The sequence below is a fragment of the Triturus cristatus genome, chromosome 9, assembly GCF_964204655.1.
Source record: "Triturus cristatus chromosome 9, aTriCri1.1, whole genome shotgun sequence".
Taxonomy (NCBI): Eukaryota; Metazoa; Chordata; class Amphibia; order Caudata; family Salamandridae; genus Triturus; species Triturus cristatus.
In genome coordinates this window covers 681051108-681071422 of record NC_140592.1, presented here as the reverse complement: position 1 = coordinate 681071422, position 20315 = coordinate 681051108, and positions in this window count along the sequence as shown.

The following is a 20315-nucleotide window of genomic DNA, read 5'->3' as shown; positions in this document are numbered from 1 at the left end:
CTGGAAGTGCAGGTATTCGGCGGCGTTGAAAGCGTCGATGGAGTCAGTCGAGATGCGAATGGTGCTTTTGTGAACGATGGCGATGCCCCCTCCGGTCTGGTTGACGCGATCTTTCCTGATGATCTTGTAGCCATCCGGGATGGCTATGGCGATGTCGGGGGCTGAGGAGGCGTTCATCCAGGTTTCCGTGAGGAAGGCGACGTCTGGAGATGTGGTGTCGAGGAAGTTCCAGAGTTCCACGGCGTGTCTGTGGACGGAGCGGGTGTTGATCAGGATGCACTTGAGGTGGTTGCTGTTGTCCATCTTGATGGGTGCGGTGCCGGTTCGGAGGCAGGAGAAGTTGCAGGATCGGCAGGCGAAGGGTCCATGGGTGCGTCGCGGGGATGCTCGGTAGCACCCGGGGGCTCGGGCGGTGTTGAGTGCGATGAGTGTGGCGGCATCGTAGGTCCTGCGGGGGGGTTGGCGGACGAGGGGGCCAGGGGTTCTGGCGCTGGGCGCGGTCCAGGCGCGGACGGGCGCAGACGGGCTTACCTTTGGCGCACCTTCGGCGCACAATCGGCGCTCCCGCTGCACGCGTCCGCTGCGCAGTCGCTGGGTGGGCGTCAGATCCTTTGATGTCAATTAACTTGTCAATCTTTAGAATGGGAAAATGTTTGACTTCTCGTGGAGTTTGCATAAAATAACACAGAACACTCCGCTACTTAGGTATCTCCTTTTTAGTGCATGACAGGCATCAACATACATATATAAACAGAAAGAAATGCCAGATGTAGGAATATCAGGTACCTCACTACAGACCTTCCTGAAGCAATTATCTTAAATTCAACAAGCTGTATAAATACAACTTCAACCAACCAAGAGAAGTATGATGAGACACACAAACAAACATCGCACACCACATCCAGCTAACAAAGTGGGTGATCAAGTATGGCTGCAAGTAATCACCTATGGCTTGAAAGAATGAATGAATGAGAGGTATTTGTATAGCGTGAACAGCTACTCAAAAACTGAGTGTCCCAGCGCTACCAAAGACAAGATAATAAGAGGATAGAGTGAAATAAGATATTATAAGCTAAACGGGTATGTTTTTAAACATTTGCGGAAGATGGACTCAGTTTCTGCGCTTCTGATTTGATAGGGCAGGAGGTTTCAAATTTTCGCAATGCATACAAAAGAGTGGTCCCACCACGTCTCCTTTTAAAATGAGGAACCTATATGAGGTGGGCCTGACTGGAACATAGATTTCTGCTGAGCTGGTACTAAGTGATTCTTTTGTTCAGATAGCTGGGACCGATGTTATTCAGGGCCTTTTGTGCTAAAGTTAGTGCTTTAAAGATGAACATTTTATTGACAGGGACCCAGTGCAGGTGGGTAAGGTATGGTGAAGTGTGGGTACCTTTTTGCAAAATAAAGAGGAAGCGTGCTGCCACATTTTGGACCACTGGCAGTTGCAGGCCTAAATATGCAGTTAAAGCAAGGTACAAGACATTCACGTAGCCCAGCCGAAAGAAGATCATAGCTTAAACTACGGTTTTGCGGGCCTCCCATGGAAGAAGGGGGAGGAATTTCCTGAGAGCCTTAGGATCCACATACAGTTTCTAGCAACTGAGTGGATCTGGGTCTTAAAAGATAGGACAATATTGCAGATGACCCCCAGGTTTATAGCTGCCAGGAATGGGAGAGTTCCATCCTTGGGCCAGGCACTATCACAACCTGCATTAGGGTTAGGCCCTAAAAGTATGATTTCGGTTTTGCTTTCTTTGAGCCAACCTAAGATTGAGCCCATGCAATTTGAGAAGGGAACTTTGCGGGATTCTTAATTTGCAAGGTAGCAAAATACCACCTGGGTATTGCTGGCATATGAAACTATCATAATGCTGAATGTCTCACACAGGGTGGCTAAAGGAGACATGTACATTATAAACAGCGTATAACTATTAGCAGAGCCTTGGGGTATCCTACATTTTAGAGGTTTGGCTTGGAGAGGTGAGGTTTCGTCCAAATTGCTTGCTCTTGCGCTAAGATAGTCTAGTTCAGACAAACAAGTGCTGCATCCCTGACCCCACGATCAGACAGGCGTTGTGGATGCTGGAGGGCTGGTCTTTGGTGCAAATACTGCTCGGTGTTGGGGCTTCTCAGGGCCCTATGCACAACGATGAGGATGCCTCGGGTGCTGCGCAATCAGCTTGTCGTGGACATTTCAAGATGGCCGGTCCCACATCTCTCTGTGCCTCCACGGGTCTCTTCTTTGCAGGGACTGTGGATCAGGCTCTGAGATGTCTGGGAGTCTGGGTCTTGTCGGGCTCTGGGGTCGGTCTCCGGCGGGAGGCGGCGGCAAAGCAGTAGTTGAGTTGCTGGATGGTGCCTGTGTTCACAGGGTGGTCACTCCTTGACCACAAGGGAGATTCTCTTCAGTCTTCTGTGCAGCAGAATGTCGAAGTCCAGTGATTCTTCTTCTTCAAGTCGAGTTTCAGGATGATCTAAAGTCCTGGGACACAGCTCCTACTCTTATTCCAAATCTAGGGGCTGATTTACCTGCTAGGTCCCTCCTCTGGGTGGGACCAGGAAGGGGGGTGGCTACACCCCCTCTCCTTTGTTCAGTTTCGCGCCAGGGCCGGGGCTGGAGAGCCCCAGCTCCGGTTTGAACTGGCATATGCACAGGGACACCTTGTGTGCCCCAGGCATGTCTCAATCTATTCAGCCCTCCCTAACCCACTACACAAAATCCTGTCTGGGGTGGTGCAAGCACCTCCCCTGACAGGACACCCTTTGTCCAAACCTCCCAAGCTGGAAGGACTCCCAGCAGCAGGAGGGCAGACTTGTGTCTGTGGTGGCAGCATCCATTTTGTGATGCTGAGTCTCTGTCTAACTTTCCCCGGGTTTCAGGTTAGGTACATGTCGTGTCCCTCTAGAAGGGTGGAATGCTACCCCCGTCGCCAGAATTGGCGAGGGGGTAGTATTCCAAATTGTATGACACCTTACTCGACATGTTTTGATAAAGCCAAACCAGAGTTAGCATTTGACCGCGAGGTCCATAATGCACTTAAGTGTATATGGTATGGCAATATCATGGAAACAGGTAAAGGACGTTGTTCCTAAAGCTGCAGACAGGCTCAGCTCATGCCAGAGCACCATCTCACATGAAACCAAGCACTCTGCCTCCAGGATTGTTAAGGCCTGCCATAGGAGTGACTGATAGGTTACAATGTGTCCATATATGTTAGATATAGATATACTATATCTAAGTAAGAGGTGATTACACCAACTTACCCCAGCTGAGTGATCAGCCAGTTGTGTCAAATAGTGAGGCCAGGCCAGTGGTGGCATAATACATGCTGCAACCCCTGGTAGGCCTTGGATACACCTATGCCCTGGGTACCTGGGGTACACTGTTACAGGGTCTATAAGGTGAACCAGTTCCAATTGGTAATGCACCTAGTGTGCATTGGCATTAATTTAGGGAGAGAACAGCAGGGCTGTGGGTCTGATTAGCAGGCCCACAGCCACACTAAGTCATAAAACCAGTGAAGCAAAAGCAAAAATTTGGGGTGACCATAGGATAGCAGACCCTACTCTCCTACACAACCCACCCCAAACGCAGGGATATTAGACTAACCTTGACCAGTTGTGTCTTCATGTTCTAAGTGGAAGTACCGTGAGAGACCATCTGCATTACCATGGTCAGTCCCTGGGCGGTGCTCCACTGTAAAGTCCATCCCCTGTAGGGAAATGGACCACCTGAGTAGTTTGGGGTTTTCACCCTTCATCTGATTTAGCCATAAGAGGGGCTTATGGTCGGTCTGAATCTTGAAGTGAGTTCCAAAGTATGGTCTCAACTTCTTCAGGGCCCACACCACAGCAAAGGCCTCCCTCTCAATAGCTGACCAACGTTTCTCTCTAGGGGTCAGCCTTCTGCTAATAAAAGCAATGGGCTGGTCTTGACCATCTACATTAAGTTGTGAAAGCACAGCTCCCACCCCCAACTCAGAAGCATCTGTTTGGACAATAAACGCTTTGGAGTAGTCAGGACTCTTCAGGATAGGTGCAGAGCGCATGGCCTTCTTCAGGTCATCAAATGCCTTTTGAAAGTTTACTGTCCACTGAACCTTTTTGGGCATCTTCTTGGATGTCAGATCATTAAGAGGAGTCACTATGGACCCATAGTTCTTAACAAACTTCCTGTAGTACCCAGTCAGGCCTAAGAAAGCTCGGACCTGAGTCTGGGTAGTTAGAGGGGACCAGTCCCTGATGGTCTGGACCTTACTCTCCAGTGGTTGAACCTGGCCTCCACCTACAAGGTGGCCCAAGTATACAACTTTCCTCTGCCCTATCTGGCATTTAGTAGCCTTGATAGTGAGGCCTGCCTTTTGCAGGGCCTCTAGTACTTTTGTCAGGTGGATCAGGTGATCCTCCCAGGTGGAGCTAAAGACAGCAATATCATCTAGATATGCTGCACAGAAGTCATCCAACCCAGTGAGGACTTGGTTCACCAACCTTTGAAAAGTGGCAGGTGCATTCTTCAGACCAAAGGGCATCACCACAAATTGGTAATGACCTCCTGGGGTTGAGAATGCTGTTTTGGCCTTAGACTCCTCAGCTAACCTGATTTGCCAATAGCCAGCTGTCAAATCAAATGTGCTCAAAAACTTGGCAGAAGCCAGTCTATCTATGAGCTCATCTGCCCTTGGAATTGGGTGTGCATCTGTCCTGGTGACAGCATTGAGTCCTCTGTAATCCACACAGAACCTCATTTCTCTCTTTCCATCTTGTGTGTGAGGTTTGGGGACCAGAACCACTGGGCTAGCCCAGGGGCTCTCTGAAGGCTCAATGACACCTAACTCCAGCATTTTCTGCACCTCAGTCTTTATACGGTCCATGACATGGTCAGGTTGCCTGTAAATCTCGCTTTTTACAGGAAGACTGTCACCAGTGTCCACCACATGGGTACACCAGTTAGTCTGACTGGGTGTCAAGGAGAACATATGTCTATATGACTGTAAAACCTGTCTGCAGTCATTTTGCTGATGTTCAGTGAGGCTGCCACCTAAGGCCACACCATCAACTGAGCCATCTTCAGGGTTCTGAGACAACAGGTCTGGGAGAGGGTCACTCTCTTCCTCCTGCCCCTCATCTGTAGCCATGTGCAAGCCCATGTCTGCCCTGTCAACATATGCCTTGAGTCTGTTGACATGGAGCACCCTGTGGGGGCTCCTGGGAGTTCCTAGGTCTACCAAGTAGGTAACCTCTCCCTTCTTGTCAACAATTGTATGGGGTCCAGACCATTTGTCTTGGAGTGCTGCTGGGGCCACTGGCTCCAACACCCATACCTTCTGTCCTGGCTGGTACTCAGTCAAAACAGCCTTTTGGTCATGCCAAGCTTTCTGTAATTCTTGGCTTGCCTCCAGGTTTTTAGATGCCTTCTCCATATACTCAGCCATCCGGGAGCGGAGACCAAGTACATAGTCCACTATGTCTTGCTTAGGCTTTTTGAGAGGTAACTCCCATCCTTCCCTCACCAGACATAGGGGTCCTCTTACAGGGTGCCCAAATAACAATTCAAAGGGGCTGTAGCCAACTCATTTTTGTGGGACCTCTCGGTAAGCAAACAGAAGGCAGGGTAGAAGGATGTCCCATCTTCGCCTTTGCTTTTCAGGTAACCCTTTGATCATACCCTTTAGGGTCTTGTTGAATCTCTCAACAAGCCCATTGCATTGTGGATGGTAAGGAGTGGTGAACTTGTAGTTGACACCACATTCCTTCCACATAGCTGTTAAGTATTGTGACATGAAGTTGGCACCTCTGTCAGATACCACCTCCTTAGGAAACCCCACTCTGGAGAAAACTCCAAGTAAGGCCCTGGCCATAACAGGAGCTGTTGTGGTCCTAAGGGGAATTGCCTCTGGATACCTGGTGGCATGACCCACTACCACCAGTATAAATCTGTGCCCAGATGCTGTGGGGGGATCTATGGGACCCACAATATCAATCCCCACTCTTTCAAAGGGGACCCCCACCACAGGTAGTGGTATTAGGGGGGCCTTTGTTGTGCCACCTGATTTGCCACTGGCTTGGCAGGTTACACAGGAGCGACAAAACTCCTTGGTATCTTCATTCATGTGAGGCCAGTGAAAGTGAGGGACAAGCCTGTCCCAAGTCTTGTTCTGGCCTAAGTGTCCTGCTAGAGGAATATCATGGGCCAAGGTAAGAAGGAAGCCCCTAAATTGTAGAGGTATAACCAACCTCCTGGTTGCACCGGGTTTTGGGTCTCTAGCCTCTGAATAAAGGAGCCCATCATCCCAATATACTTTATGGGTACCTTGAGCATTCCCAGCAGCCTCAGCAGCGGCTTGCTGTCTGAGGGGTTCAAGGGAAGAACAGTCTAACTGAGCCTGCCTTAAGTCAGCCCTAGAAGGTCCCCCTGCCCCCAGAAACTCAACCTGGTCAGGTTCAAGCTCTTCAGGGACAGTTCCTTCAGGGGTCTCCAAATCACTTTCCTGAGAAGACTGATCTTCACTTTCAGGCAGGAGGGAAGGCACAGCCTTTACCCTTCTGTTCTTTTTCTTGGTAGGTGCTTGGTCCATTGTTCCAGGCTCCAAGACCTGAGGTTCAGTGAGGTACTTTTTGGCCTGTGACCTGGTCACAGCAAGGACATGTGATGAAATCCCTAACATCTCTGCATGAGTCCTGTACTCCACTTCTGACCATAGTGAGGATTCTAGGTCATTGCCCAACAGACATTCAACTGGAAGGTCTGCACTTACCACAACCTTTTTGAGGCCAGTTACCCCTCCCCAGGAGAAATTAACAATTGCCACACTATATGAAGTAGAGACATTGCTGGAGTTGGTCACTAGGTAATTATCACCTAGCACTATCTGACCAGGGTCTACAAAGCCAGGTGTCACCATTGTGAAACTGGCACAAGTGTCCCTGTATGCTTGAGCCACTTTATTGTTGATTAAAGGTGTCTGTCTGTACTTGCCTAGATTACTAGGACCCACAGTAGTGGACAAATCCATGTCCACATCACAAATCAGAACAGCCTGTGTAGGGGTTCTGACTAGGCCAGAATCTCCCTCAGTACCCAAGGATAACCCCACTACTCCCTTAGCCTGAGGACCAACACTGCCAACTGTACTAGGGGGTGCAGGTGCCTTAGGGGCTGCAGTGATGGGGGCTCCAGTTTTCTTACACTCACTGGTCCAGTGAGAGGTGTTTTTACAGACATTACACCATGGCTTTTTCTGACCTTCTTTCTTCTTCTTCTTAGAAGTTTGGGACCCACCCTCATTATTCTGTTGGGGGCCTGGAGAAGACTTCTGGTCTTTAGGTTTCTGTTCCCCACCCTTTTGGTCTGCATTCTTTTGGTCACCACCCTGGTTCTGGCTCTTTTGCTTAACCCTGGTTCTAACCCATTTGTCTGCCTTCTTTCCCAATTCTTGGGGAGAGGTCGGATCTGAGTCAATCAGGTGTTGATGCAACGGCTGGTTCTGACAATTATTTAAAAATTGCTCTCTCATAATTAGATTATACAATCCTGTGTAGTCTGCAACCTTACTTCCCAGCAACCAGCCCTCCAGAGCCTTGGTGGCACACTCAACAAATTCAGACCAGTCCTGAGTCTGTGTCTTCTGGGTGTCTCTGAACATTAACCTGTACTGTTCAGTGGTTAAGACTAACCCATCAATCAGAGCACTCTTCAGGACCAGGTAGTTATTAGCATCCTCATCACTAACTGTGAGGAGCTTGTCTCTGCCTCTACCTTCAAAGGAGAGCCACAAGATTGCTGCCCACTGCTCCTGGGTGACCTGCTGTACTCTGCAGGCCCTCTTAAGGGCAGTCATCCATTTGTGGATGTCATCCCCAGCTTTGTAGGGGGGCACAATCTTACTCAGGTTTCTATTGTCATAGGACCTGTCTTTATCCTTAGGGATATTGCTGCCACCAGTGGAATCTAATCCACTCTCTTTAGACTGTCTTGCTCTAGCAAGTTTCTCCTTAGCCAAGGCAACCTCTAGTTCTTGCCTTTGGATCCTAAGTTCAGCCTCTCTCATCTTGGCTTCATGCTCTCTTCTCTGAGAGGAAGTCATCCTTCTCTGATTAGAGGCATTGGAGCCCTTAGAGCCATTGGAATGGTCAGATCCGCTTGAGCTGGATCTTCTCAGCCTCTGTCTCTGGTTAAGCCTGCTTGGGGGTCTGTAGGGAGGTATCCCATGTCCAGTCCCATGTAAGCTTAAGTTAGCCTGGCTAAGTCTCCTGACTGGCACCTGACTATTTCTATCATCATCAGAATCATCTTCCCGCCCTTCTTCTTCTTGAGTGCTTGGGACAGGGGCATCAGTATTATCATCTTCAGATGGGTGACCTCCATCTCCAGACCCTGTAGGGACTGAGTCAGGGGCCCTTAGAGTATCAGAGTAATCTAATAGCTCTAGGAGTTGGGCTATAGTAGGGTTATGACTCTGCTTAAGACTTCTGGTGTTACACAGTTGTCTTAACTCCTGAAAGTTTAACATAGAATATTTGGATGGTGCCCTTTGAGGGTCACTCTCAACAGATGGAAGCCCATTGGCTCCTGCTGCTCCAGCCATTCTCTTAGTGAGGTGGGTGTGTTGCAATCTACCTACACTGGTGTTTTCCTACTGGACCTTCTCTAGTTAGTTGTAGTCAGGGTGTGCTACTCCCTTTGCTCTACAACAACTAAGTTAAGTAGAACTTATGTATACTAGTCTTGTTTTATATGTACCTAAAGGTACCTGTATGATCTTTCAAATTATATTTTCAAAGATTACAGTTGGTAAAACACAGCAAGCTCAAATCCCACCGCTGCCACCAATGTGAGAAGTTGGCCTGGTATATGCTGCTCACTAGTTCTAGTGATCACCTTGTACCATGCCAAGCAACCCTTATGGTGGTGGTTGAAGTCAACCTTGATAGACCAGCTATCCTAGTGGTAGCGTGGACAGTGCAGTCTGCAGGCTAAACTCTTGAGGGCATGTGAAGCCAGCTGTTTTACCAAATGTAACCTCCTTGAATACCAAATGAAAGGACACCACACAGATATATATTCAAAATATATATGTATTTATTTACTAAAAGTATCCCATATACTCTTTATGAGCACAGAAGCACATTCGTTAAAACAAGGCAATGTTTAAATATACAAAAGTTGCACAATTATGGATGGGCCCGGGTGGCCCGCTAACCATATACTAAAATAGTGGTATAAGCACCACGTATAGAAAAGTAAGAAGGCCTAGGGCCTTGGGAATTGCTGGAAATACGAGGAGCTAACAGTAGTTAGTGACCAGGAGGCCCACAGGATGCGTGTGCAGTGTTGAAAGTTACACACGTGCACCTATTGGATTCAATGGGTGCGTAAAAGTCACAAAGTTAAAGCAAAGGGAGTCTTCCGGATGGACCAGAACCTAACAACTGGAAACCTATACACTAGAGATGTTTCTCTACACAGGAGCACCGGAGTGCCAGCGTTACCTCACCCACAGGAAGCGGGTGCATAGGTGTCAAAGTTCGTCGGGTTTCGTCGTGCAGGTCTATGGAGCCTGAAGATGAAGATGCTGCAGGCGGCCAGGCGAGAAGAGTTCCGGTGGATCCAAGGGTGGATCTGAAGAGTAGAAGACCTGAAAGCAGAGGGGACACTGTTCAGAGTCACTAGCCAGTGACCGGCGTGGAACCAGGAAGGAACCAGGCGATGTCGAATGCCAACAGGTGAAAAAGTGAAGCTTGTCTCTGCAGCCACGTGGAAGTGAAGAGGTCGACGATGTCCAGGAGTCACTCACGAGCTGTCCCACGAAGGCTCTAGCTGATGGCGGTGTCGACTTCTCGATGGGAGCAAACAGGCCTTGGCTAATGCAAGCCACGCTGGAGTCGATAGAAGCTTGATGCTCTAACCAGCAAGGTCAGAGGGGCTGCTCCTTTTCACAGGAGCAAGGACCAGTCTGGAGCAACCAGACCAGCAGTGTTGTTCGTAGATTTCGTCGCCAAGATGGCCACTAGCCAACGGGCCAGTAACCGGGATGACGCGTCGAGTGTCAAAAAGCAAAAGGGCCCCACGCAGATCTCGTGGATGCTGGAGGGCTGGTCTTTGGTGCAAATACTGCTCGGTGTTGGGGCTTCTCAGGGCCCTATGCACAACGATGAGGATGCCTCGGGTGCTGCGCAGTCAGCTTGTCGTGGACGTTTCAAGATGGCCAGTCCCACGTCTTTCGGCGCCTCCACGGGTCTCTTCTTTGCAGGGACTGTGGATCAGGCTCTGAGATGTCTGGGAGTCTGGGTCTTGTCGGGCTCTGGGCTCGGTCTCCGGCGGGAGGCGGCGGCAAAGCAGTCGTTGAGTTGCTGGATGGTGCCTGTGTTCACAGGGTGGTCACTCCTTGACCACAAGGGAGATTCTCTTCAGTCTTCTGTGCAGCAGAATGTCGAAGTCCAGTGATTCTTCTTCTTCAAGTCGAGTTTCAGGATGATCTAAAGTCCTGGGACACAGCTCCTACTCTTATTCCAAATCTAGGGGCTGGATTACCTGCTAGGTCCCTCCTCTGGGTGGGACCAGGAAGGGGGGTGGCTACACCCCCTCTCCTTTGTTCAGTTTCGTGCCAGGGCCGGGGCTGGAGAGCCCCAGCTCCAGTTTGAACTGGCATATGCACGGGGACACCTTGTGTGCCCCAGGCAAGTCTCAATCTATTCAGCCCTCCCTAACCCACTACACAAAATCCTGTCTGGGGTGGTGATGCTGAGGCTCTGCCTAACTTTACCCGGGTTTCAGGTTAGGTACATGTCATGTCCCTCTAGAAGGGTGGAATGCTACCCCCGTCGCCAGAATTGGCGAGGGGGTAGTATTCCAAATCGTATGACACCTTACTCGACATGTTTTGATAAAGCCTAACCAGAGTTAGCATTTGACCGCGAGGTCCATAATGCACTTAAGAGTATATGGTATGGCAATATCATGGAAACAGCTAAAGGACGTTGTTCCGAAAGCTGCAGACAGGCTCAGCTCATGACAGAGCACCATCTCACATGAAACCAAGCACTCTGCCTCCAGGATTGTTAAGGCCTGCCATAGGAGTGACTGATAGGTTACCATGTGTCCATATATGTTAGATATAGATATACTATATCTAAGTAAGAGGTGATTACACCAACTTACCCCAGCTGAGTGATCAGCCAGTTGTGTCAAATAGTGAGGCCAGGCCAGGGGTGGCATAATACATGCTGCAGCCCCTGGTAGGCCTTGGATACACCTATGCCCTGGGTACCTGGGGTACACTGTTACAGGGTCTATAAGGTGAACCAGTTCCAATTGGTAATGCACCTAGTGTGCATTGGCATTAATTTAGGGAGAGAACAGCAGGGCTGTGGGTCTGATTAGCAGGCCCACAGCCACACTAAGTCATAAAACCAGTGAAGCAAAAGCAAAAATTTGGGGAGACCATAGGATAGCAGACCCTACTCTCCTACAAAGGGGCCAAAGGAAGGACATGGGAGGACGATGCTGTACGAACTCCATTTATTTTGTATTTGAATAATTACAAACTAACGAACCACGTAACTTACATTCACGATATTGAGGGCCTTATACTATTAAGCCACTAATTAACCTAGTCTCTTACAGACTACAAATACCAGAGGACATGCCCTTTAACCCAGTGTTCCATGTCTCTCTGCTCTGACCTTGTCATGCCCAAACCCAACCACTACCACCACCACCTCCTCTAAAAATTGATGGTCATCTAGAATTCGCAGTACAGAAACTCCTTGACTCAAAGAGAGTAAATGGCTATTTATTCTACTTAATAGATTGGAAGGGTTACTGCCCAGATGATCGATCATGGGATCCTGCTGGGAACGTCCATGCCCCTCGGTTGGTATGACTCATTCACAAAACCCCCATAAACCTCGCCCTGTGCGTCACCCATTGTGGGGAGGAACTGTTATGATTAATAACTCTTGCATGCCAGCATGCCCCATATGTGCATCAGTTAATAGCACTAAGGCCATGTAGTCCTACCCTCCTTTGACACAGCTTAGGCTAAATGTTGTTCCCCCTATCTTTTAGACAAACCTTTTTACACGAAGAGTCTAAAGAGTTCAGTTGGTTCTGTATTTTGCTAGGCATAAACTAGCATTGCCATGTGTCAGATTTCAATATTTTCCTCAGAATTGTAATGCTCCACGTTTGTGACTATCATCATGTTTGTACCAAGCCCCATGTCTGCTCCATATGCTTGTAATTATCCTTGTGTTTATTTAAGGCTTGTTTCCTTAGTAAATTATTATTTGTGTCAGGTGTACGTTTAGAATTTCCTGTGACAGTTGCTTATAATGGTTTCACGTGCAAGCACTTATTACAGATGTTAGGAATTATCCATGTGCCTGCAAACAAGTATTTTCTGGAAACCTTGAGTCATAGTAAACACATGCCCTTCTAAAATATGGAACCACTGAAGTATAATTAACTACGTGCCCCTCCAGTACAATAGAACTGTTGATAAATATTCCAGTTAAACCCCCGTTGGGCGCTTGGGTTTATTCCTTTCAAGAAGAAACTCTCCACTATCTCCCTGGAGCCTGAACCCCTCCCTCTTACCTCGTCTAGCATCCTGCCTGGCCGGCGATATCTGCGCACTTGCAGACATCTCCGAGAGGCTAATCAGAATTTCTCCGATCCTGGCATCTCACAGAAAGACCTACCGTTGAGGAACGGGGGCAATCCCTGGTGCTCTGGAAGTCGTCTGGAATAGTGGTTGCACATCCAGATCCGTCTTGCAGGTGTCATCACTTGGAACTCTGGAATGAAAGAAAAGAAAAGCAAAGGGAAAAAGACCATCTTTAGTGCACTGTTGTTGTTTTCTCCGTGACTCTGTTCATTTCAAGCTTGCAACACACCGGAACTTGTGCATTAATTCCTGAACTGAATAACGACACTTTTGAAAGCACAAGAGACATTGCCATGAACAAAAAAAACAGAGGATAAAGCAGTGAAGCTGAAAGACAAAGCAAAATTCTTGTGAAGCATATGGCGTAATATGCTCAATGAGGAGACTTAGAACCACGACTAAGAACTCAATATAAGAGTGGTGTGTCTCCTTACCACAAGAGATCATAATTCGTGTTTACTGTTTTCATTATTTTGTAAGTGTGTTTCATTATTTGGAGTGTTTACAATAAATTGATTATGTTGATTGGCACAATGACTAATGAGATTCATGTTACTTCTTCCTAGTTGTTCAGTCTAGCACCATAGAATGCGCTTTCCCAAAGAGGGAGATTGTTGGGTGTCCCGTGCATAGCAGTCAGTCAGACAAACATCCAGAGGTCCAGTCATTGCTTCTTTTGTTGTTTCATCCAGACCCCGTTCACTCTTGGGACAGCGTCTGTTTTGACATAATACATTCTTTGGTTGAGTGCTGTGTTGGGTTTCAGATGGGTCCAGCATCGTCTCTGCAGACAAGTTTTCCAAGTCAGGTGTCCAACAGAAATCCAAGCCACTTAAATCCTATTTGCCCTGGCGATATGGACCCAGGGAATCTGATAAATGCTGAGGACCTAGCTGAGACATTACCCAAGATTTCCAGTGAGGAAATTCCCAATATGGTAATATTAACTAGGGCCCTTGGAACGATGTAGAGTGTGGTTCAAGCCTTGCGCCAAGACATTCAAACCCTCAGGGATGAACTGGTGCAATATCCCCCACATCATTCGTTCTGGTTTTATTCAGGATTCATTTCCAAGGATAAACAATTTGTCACTCAATCCACGCCGTTTCCAATTGAATCAAGGTCAACAGAGCTGTCATGGAATGAGGGAACAGCCTGTGCTAATGGCACTGTGCATACATTTACTCCCACTTTGCTGGCTCCCCTAGAGCGCATTTTTGCAGATAGCACTAACTCCAATGCATTCTGCAGACAATATCAACTGCAATTATTGTGTAAACTGGGGCCATTCCCCTCTGATATAGCCAGCATTGCATTTATCATCTCCCACCAAGACGGTAGTGCTGCAAATTGGGCATTACCTCTCATTGAGGATAACGATCCACTGTTGCACGAATATGCTAGGTGTTAAGAACCTATGCGACGCTTATTTACAAAGCATACCTTTATTAAGGTAGGTGATAATGAGCTTTTAAACCTACAACAGGAAGGACTTACTTATAATACAACCTTTCGCAAATTACTTACTGAAACGCAATTGCCCGAAGAAAAAAGCATATCCCTGTTTTATAGGGGCTGAAAGATGAATTGAAAGATTCTTTAGCTCACATAGTAGACCCTCCCTACCGATTGGGTGCAATTTATTGATCTAGTAGTTAGACTTGATCATCGACTTGCTGAGCATAAGAGCAACTGATCTAGAAATGAGCCAAGGCTGTTTTTGGTTCGATCTGAGTGAAAGTAGACTGATGTTAAGGTTAGGGACTCAGAGAACCCATGCTAATTGGAAGAACAAGGGGTCCTTATCTAGAAATGAAAAGGAAGGATGCAGAAAATATATCTGTGCCTAAATTGTGGTAAAGCAGGACACTTTGCCTTCAATTGTATTGCCAAACCAAAAAAGGCTCAGAAAAAGCTAAAAGTCATAGCAGAGGGCAATCAGAAAAAGGTGCAAGCTCAACTAGTACTGAGGTGAACTCGTTGAGAATGTCTAATACGTTGACCTCAGAATCATACCATAGGTAAAATTCCACAACACCTAACCATTTCAGTCACCATGATAAATTCCCCACAACAACAAAAACAGTTGCCTATGCTCCTGGATTCGGGAGGCCCCGGTGATTACTAGGATTTAAGTTTGGCCACTTCCTTAAATATCCCTTGAGTAAAGAAACAAGAACCAGAAGTAGTAAGGGCAGTTGATAGATTTGAATTGTCATCAGGATTGATTACTTAACAAACGGTCCCCATAAACTTAGTTCGTGCTAATAGACAACAAGACACCCCATCTATCAATCTAATAGAGGCGCACACTTTTGGTGCTATCATAGGGATATCCTAGCTACAACTCTATAATCCCCTTATTGATTGGTCTTCACGCTGGGTGAATTTAGGGTCACCATACTGCCGTTACAGTTGCTATACCACAGCACAAGACCTGATTCTACCCCAAACTTGTGAAGCAGTGACATCAGAACTTTCAAAACATCCTTCCAAAGGAATACTTGGAGTTTCAGGATGTATTTGATGAAAAGAAAGCCATTCAGCTACCCCCTCATAGGGACTTTGACTGTCGCATTCATTTTATTACAGGGGCCAACCTATCATGTAGTCTCCTTTACGCTCAATCGGAAACTGAAACTAAGTATCTAAAGCAATATCTGGACGAATTGCTAGTTTTAGGCTTCATTCGTCATGCCACTTCTCCTGTTTCTTCTGCCCTCTTCTTTGTCCCTAAGAAGAATGGTGATTTACGTTCATGCATAGACTACAGGGCCCTCAATAAGTTAATGGTCTTGAACAGACACCCTTTACCACTCATACCTTTTCTCTTGGATCAGGTGCGAAAGTCAACAGAATACACAAGAGGTTGCTGGTTACTGATTGGTTGTACCTACAGTTTAGTCTTTTTTTTAAAAAAAAAAAAGGAGGTAGATAGGCTATTAAATGCATGGTTATCACCATTATAGCCCATGGAAGAGTTTTACTACTGCTTTATTTATATTACCCTGGGACTCCCTCTTTGACAATGAGGAATGATTCCACCATGTGAATCTATTAAAGATACCCCGATACTGGATCATTATGTTTTCAGGAGTGGCGCCACTATCTACTGGGTGCAGAACATACAGTTACAGGTTACACAGATCATAACAATGTGAATTCTTTTCTATCCTTCAAGCACTTGACATACAGACAGGTTAGATGGCTCTTGTTTTTTAGTGAATATAATTTTGTTCGTACGTACCACCCTAGTACACATCAGACCAAGGCAGATATATTATCACACTGGGGTCGTGATTAACCCAAATTAGCACATAACCCACCACACAATCTATTAGGTTCTGAGCAGGTGATAGGTACTTGTTCTAAACAACAGTTTTTGGATAATATAAAACAAGAGATGTAGCAGATGAACATAGATGAATGGATCACCGAGGATGATATTCTGGTAAAGGATGGACACCCCTACCATGATAACAACTTGTATGTAATCACTGACAACTCAGACATAAGGTGTTAAATTGGTGCCATGATAAACCACTTGCTGGACATTCTGGCATTCAAAAAGCTCTTGCTAACTGTAAAAGATGGCTTTGGTGACCTAACCTATCTACGGATGTGCACACTTAAGTACAAGCCTGTCCCATATGCCCCCAGAATAAGTCGGTCCATACTCCATCATTGGGTTTATTGCACCCCTTGCCATTGCCTCCATACCCCTGGCATACCATCAGTATGGACCCAATTTGCCAAATTCCAATGGTTATACTACTATATGGGTAGAAGTGCGTCTGTTCTCTACAATAGCACATTTAATTCTTTAAGAGGGGATCCTTACCGCCTAAGTACCTGTAGTCTTATTCACCCAGTACAATTTACGATTACATGGTCTCCCATCAATCTTTATTTCCGATAGAGCCCTCAATTTCTATCAAGGTTTTGGCAAAACCTGTGCAAATCCTTAGATATCGATGCTCGTCTCTTGTCCACTTACCACCCACAAACAGATGGTCAGGCAGAACGAGTAAATCAAGCACTAGAACAGATCCTTTGATGTCAATTAACTTGTCACCCTTCAGAATGAGAAAATGTTTGACTTCTCGTTGCATAAAATAACACAGAACACTACGCTACTTAGGTATCTCCTTTTTACTGCATGACAGGCATCAACCCACATATATAAACAGAAAAAAATGCCAGATGAAGGAATCTCAGTTCCCTCACTACAGACCTTCCTGAAGCAATTATCTTAGATTCAACAAGCTGTATAAATACAATTCCAACAAACCAAGAGAAGTATGATGAGACATGCAAACAAATATTGCACACCACAACCAGCTTACCAAGTGCGTGATCAAGTATAGCTGGCAAGTAATCATCTACGGCTTGAAAGAATGAATGAGAGGTATTTGTATAGCGTGAACAGCTATTCAAAAACTGAGTGTCCCAGCGCTACCAAAGACAAGATAATAAGAGGATAGAGTGAAATAAGATATTATAAGCTAAACAGGTATGTTTTTAAACATTTGCGGAAGATGGATTCAGTTTCTGTGTTTCTGAGTTGATAGGGCAGGAGGTTCCAAATTTTTGCAATGCATACAAAAGAGTGGTCCCACTACCTCTCCTTTTAAAAGGAGGAGCCTGTATGAGGTGGGCCTGACTGGAACATAGATTTCTGCTGAGCTGGTACTAAGTGATTCCTTTGTCCAGATAGCTGGGACCGATGTTATTTAGCGCCCTCTGTGCTAAAGTTGGTGCTTTAAAGATGATCCTTTTATTGACAGGGACCCAGTGCAGGTGGGTAAGGTATGGTGAAGTGTGGGTAACTTTTTGCAAAATAAAGAGGAAGCGTGCTGCCACATTTTGGACCACTTGCAGTTGCATGCCTAAATATGCAGTTAAAGCACGGTACAAGACATTCACGTAGCTCAGCCGAGAGAAGATCATAGCTTAAACTACAGTTTTGCGGGCCTCCCATGGAAGAAGGGGGAGGAATTTCCTGAGAGCCTTAGGATTCACATACAGTTTCTAGCAACTGAGTGGATCTGGGTCTTAAAAGATAGGACAATATTGCAGATGACCCCCAGGTTTATAGCTGCCAGGATTGGGGGGAGTTCCATCCTTGGGCCAGGCACTATCACAACCTGCATTACGGTTAGACCCTAAGAGTATGATTTCTGTTTTGCTTTCTTTGAGCCACCCTAAGATTGCTCCCATGCAAGTTGAGAAGGGAACTTTGCGGGATTCTTAATTTGCCAGGTAGCAAAATACCAGCTGGGTATTGTTGGCATATGAAACTATCATAATGTCGAATGTCTCAACCAGGGTGGCTAAAGAAGACATGCACATTATAAACAGTGTAGAAATATTAGCAGAGCCTTGGTGTATCCTACATTTTAGAGGTTTGGCTTGGAGAGGTGAGGTTTCGTCCAAATTGCTTGCTCTTGCGCAAAGATAGTCTAGTTCAGACAAAGAAGTGCTGCACCCCTGACCCTACATCAGACAGGCGTTGTAAAAGGATGTAATGGGGGCCAGTGTTGAACGCTGCATAGAGTTCGGACAGAATAAGTCTGCATTGTGTCAGCAGTCTAGGGACATTTTTGTAGTGACTCAGTGACTTCCTGCAGCGCAGTTTTGGTGATGTGTCGAGATCGAAAACCTGACTGAGACGGGTGCATGAGGTGATAAGATTCTAAAAACTCTGAGAGTTGTTTATTTACTATAGATTCTAGCATTTTGGTGGCTGCTCAGGAAAGAGATAGAGGTCTAACATTAGATACAATATTACTATGTGCTGAAGGTTTCTTTAGTAGTGGGATGACACTAACTTTTTTCTATAAAAAAGGAACTAAGCCAGTTTGGATGGAGGTATTAAACACCTCTGCATAAACAGGGTTGATAACCTCTGTTATTTCTTTTATTATACAGGGGTAAGGGTCAAATGGTGATCCAGGTTTACATGATAGAAGAAGTCTTTTTATTCATTTGGAGGAATGAAAGATGTCAGTAAATTAGATGGGTTATGTTCAGAAGCGGCCAAAGGAAGGACATGGGAGGACGATGCTGTTCGAACTCCATGTTTATTTGTATTTGAATAATAACAAACACAGGAACCGTGTAAATTACATTCACGATATTGAGGGCCTTATACTATTAAGCAAATAATGAACCTAGTCTCTTACAGACTACAACTACCAGAGGACATGCCCTTTCACCCAGTGTTCCATGTCTCTCAGCTCTGACCTTGTCATGCCCAACCCCAACCATTACCACCACCACCTCCTCTAAAAATTGATGGTCATCTAGAATTTGCAGTACAGAAAATCCTTGACTCAAAGAGAGTAAATGGCTATTTATTCTACTTAATAGATTGGAAGGATTACTGCCCAGATGATCGATCATGGTATTCTGCTGGGAACGTCCATGCCCCTCGGTTTGTATGACTCTTTCCTTCACAAAACCCCCATAAACCTCGCCCTGTGTGTCACCCGTTGTAGGGAGGAACTGTTATGATTACTAACTCTTGCATGCCAGCATGCCCCATATGTGCATCAGTTAATAGCACTAAGGCCATGTAGTCCTACCCTCCTTTGACACACCTTAGGCTAAATGTTGTTCCCCCTATCATTTAGACAAACCTTTTTACACAAAGAGTCTAGAGAGTTCAGTTGGTTCTGTATTTTGCTAGGCATAAACTAGCATTGCCATGTGCCACATTTCAATATTTTCCTCATGATTGTAAGGCTCCACGTTTGTGACTATCTTCATGATTGTACCAAGCCCCATGTCTGTTCCATGTGTTTGTAATTATCCTTGTGTTTATTTAAGGCTTGTTTCCTTAGTAAATTATTATTTGTGTCAGGTGCATGTTTAGAATTTCCCGTGGCAGTTGCTTATAATGGTTTCACGTGCAATAACTTATTACAAATGTTAGGAATTATCCATGTGCCTGCAAACAAGTATTTTCTGGAAACCGTGAGTCATAGTAAACACATGCCCTTCAAGAATATGGAACCACTGAAGTATAATTAACTACGTGCCCCTCCAGTACAATAAAACCGATGATAAATATTCCAGTTACACCCCAGTTGGGCGCTTGGCTTAAGTCCTTTCAAGAAGAAACTCTCCACTATCTCCCTGGAGCCCGAACCCCTCCCTCTTACCTCGTCTAGCATCCTGCCTGGCCGGCGATATCTGCGCACTTGCAGACATCTCCGAGCGGCTAATCAGAATTTCCCCGATCCTGGCATCTCACAGAAAGACCTACCGTTGAGGAACGGGGGCAATCCCTTGTGCTCTGGAAGTCGCCTGGAATAGTGGTTGCACATCCAGATCCGTCCTGCAGGTGTCATCACTTGGAACTCTGAAATGAAAGAAAAGAAAAGCAAAGGGTAAAAGACCATCCTTAGTGCACTGTTCTTGTTTTCTCCATGACTCTGCTCGTTTCAAGCTTGCAACACTCCGGAACTTGTTCATTAATTTGTGAACTGAATAACAACACTATTGAGAGCACAAGAGACATTCCCATGAACAAAAAAAAAAGAGGATAAAGCGGTGAAGCTGAAAGACAAAGCAAAACTCTTGTGAATCATATGGCGTAATATGCTCAATGAGGAGACTTAGAACCACGTCTAAGGA